The sequence below is a fragment of the Montipora capricornis genome, chromosome 4, assembly GCF_036669925.1.
Source record: "Montipora capricornis isolate CH-2021 chromosome 4, ASM3666992v2, whole genome shotgun sequence".
Taxonomy (NCBI): domain Eukaryota; kingdom Metazoa; phylum Cnidaria; class Anthozoa; order Scleractinia; family Acroporidae; genus Montipora; species Montipora capricornis.
Window position 1 is genome coordinate 4776881 of NC_090886.1, and position 2500 is coordinate 4779380.

General features: G+C 39.3%; 1 protein-coding gene and 1 long non-coding RNA gene across 3 annotated transcripts in view; one reads left to right on the top strand and one right to left on the bottom strand.

Moving 5' to 3' along the window:
* The window catches only part of LOC138045321 (uncharacterized), a 4381-nt gene extending 2613 nt beyond the window's left edge, over nt 1-1768 (top strand). For both annotated transcript variants that reach the window (XR_011131570.1, XR_011131569.1), the window contains exon 3: nt 489-1768. This is a non-coding gene — a long non-coding RNA (uncharacterized lncRNA). The remainder of the gene's footprint in view (nt 1-488) is intronic.
* LOC138045314 (ribonuclease H1-like) overlaps nt 1-2500 on the bottom strand; it is a 23073-nt gene that overhangs the window by 17111 nt on the left and 3462 nt on the right. The window lies entirely within an intron of this gene.

Below are 2500 nucleotides of genomic sequence, written 5' to 3' on the forward strand. Positions count from 1 at the left end.
AGACCAAAGAAACTTGCAGCACGCCAGAACCAAAGAACGGATCGTAGAACAGATGCAAGCAAAAGAGGAGAATTGACTTATTTAGATTGCACTGTTTTATCGAGATGATTACCTTTTGTAGTGTAAACATTGATGACATCAATTTTTAGGGGAGTTGTGTGCGACATTCAAAGGCACCCTCCCCCACTAAGTTGCATGTGACATTTGTTATGTAGGCTGGAGCAAGTCACGTTTTTTGGAGTAGTAAAGATCAGTTCCATATTTTTTGTACGAGTTTGGAAAGGAAATGGGTGAGCGGATTAAAAAGAAGTTGTGTTACATGGGTGAGTTTTGCTGAGTCAAGTATTACCAATAAATTCGGTATAGTCGTGATTATGGATGCATGTAGTACTCCAAAATCACGGAACTGAGGGTGTTTGCTATTGCTACATTGATTGAGTCTGGGAAGAATGCATGTGTTATTAAATTTTGTGCTTTTTTTTCAACAGGGTGCTCTTCACAAGGCATCTTGAACTGCTTTTCATAAGGCATCGATCAATGGAACATAAGAGATGGTCAAAAGGCGTCTTGTCTGTGGTGCAAATACTGTCCAAAGAGTGAGATCAGTTTCTTTTATCCTTTCTGTTTACAAAACTTCAACAATATGGCGTAAAGATCGGTTAGAGCCGTCTGTAGTAAGAACAAAATTCACGACTTTTGCGATCATTTTGTGAGAATTTGTAGTTCAAGCCCCATTCCAATAAAAACGGGCGGTGCCAAGCTACAATCGTCACATTGTTCGTAAATCCGGCACGGCTTCGTTTTTTAAGCAAATTGATCAGAGCGGGTAAACGTTAACATAACGCAACAGAAAATATGTACGTTATGAAGAAAGAGAATGTTCGAATTTGTGGAAGTTCGGTTCAATTGGCCGAGGTAGAAACTGCTTTTAATTACTTTTTACATACAGTGTACATTTGGCAAAACTAGGAAACATTTGTTGCGGGAACATTGTTGCGGAAGCAAATGTTCCCGGTTGGGCCACGAGGGAAACATGTTTTTTACCTGATCCAAAAACATTCCTTTTTTTTTTCGCCCGCAGCATTGGGGTTCCTACAGTTGTTTAGCTTGGCCCTTACTTATGATCAAGGCTGCCTATTACAAAAAATACAACGAAGGGACATGTAACTTGTATCGAGTATGTAAAGAGATGTTTTATCAACAGACTGATCTGTTTCGTTTTAATGAAATAGCTAAAATTTCCCCGATCATTTTTTTGGAAAAAAAGATTTCTTTTTAGACTGATTGCTAGCTGAAAGTTGCCTTCCACGAACTTCCCTGTGGAACTATTTCCTTTCCAAAACAAAAATGCTGGCTGTTACGATTTAAGAGTGCCAAAAATTGCAACATGACCCTTCAGAAAACGGTTGCCGGCTAATCTTTAAGAAATCTATATCTTTTTGGCAATGAAGAATCCGAAAATGTTAGATTGTTGTGCTCTCCGTAACTGTACCATTTCGTTGGTTGCATTGGTATGGAATGAGAAGTTGCCCTTAGTATTGAAAGCATGAATATATTATTGCTTTATACTTAGAGAAGGTAACTTATCAAAGCGGAGAAAAAAAGACAACGAACACAGGATTGCTTCCTATGATTGTCCAAGTATGTTTTGGCTGCCAGGATATTGAAAACTCGAACCTTCCACAACTGATTTGAAGATGCGTTCGATTGACCGTATTCTGGAACAAGAGCACGTGGAATTATGATTATGATAGATCTCTTTGGCGTCTCTAAGCAACAAGGAACTTAAAGATTATTTCAAATTGCATTTTAGCAGGTTTGACAATTTTTAGGTTAATCATCGTAAAAACTAAGGATTTTGGAAGTCTATTCCATGTATTCCTCCTATTCCAGAAGACAGTCAATCGAATGCACCCTCTATTTCCCTTCTGATCATCATCATTTCTTTTGCGTTCCACAACTCTAACCTTAATATTTACATTGTGAAGACCTGACAAGTGTCATTCACTGGTGATGATGGCAGAAGCACACAGCAACATTTTCGACATTAGCACCTTTTGTTGGGACAAAATAAAAGCGCACTGTACTTCGCAGTACTTGTAACCTAAGCGCCACGGCCAAGGTCATTATAATTGCAATGGTAATCGTAAGAGAGTTATGATCTAGTTCGAATTAATGCGCCGTAATCAAAAGGGAGCTTAAGGCCGGTTTACACGGGACGATTTCTCGGCCCGTCGCGGCGCTGGAGCGGAAATCTTGCGTACCGGTATATTTTGACAGCCAATGAACGACCGATTCATGGAAATTAAAATCGGTCCGATTCAAAAAATCTGTTGCAGTGCAATAGATTTTTTGAAGTCGGACCGACACTCTGAGAGAAACCGCCACGTCAATCAAAGGGTATGCGAGTGGGTTATGCGCATAAATACTTTAAAAAGTAAAGCGTTCAAAATGGCGAATACTAAAAGGACAACGGGAAGATCTTTTGAGGAAAAGTTAC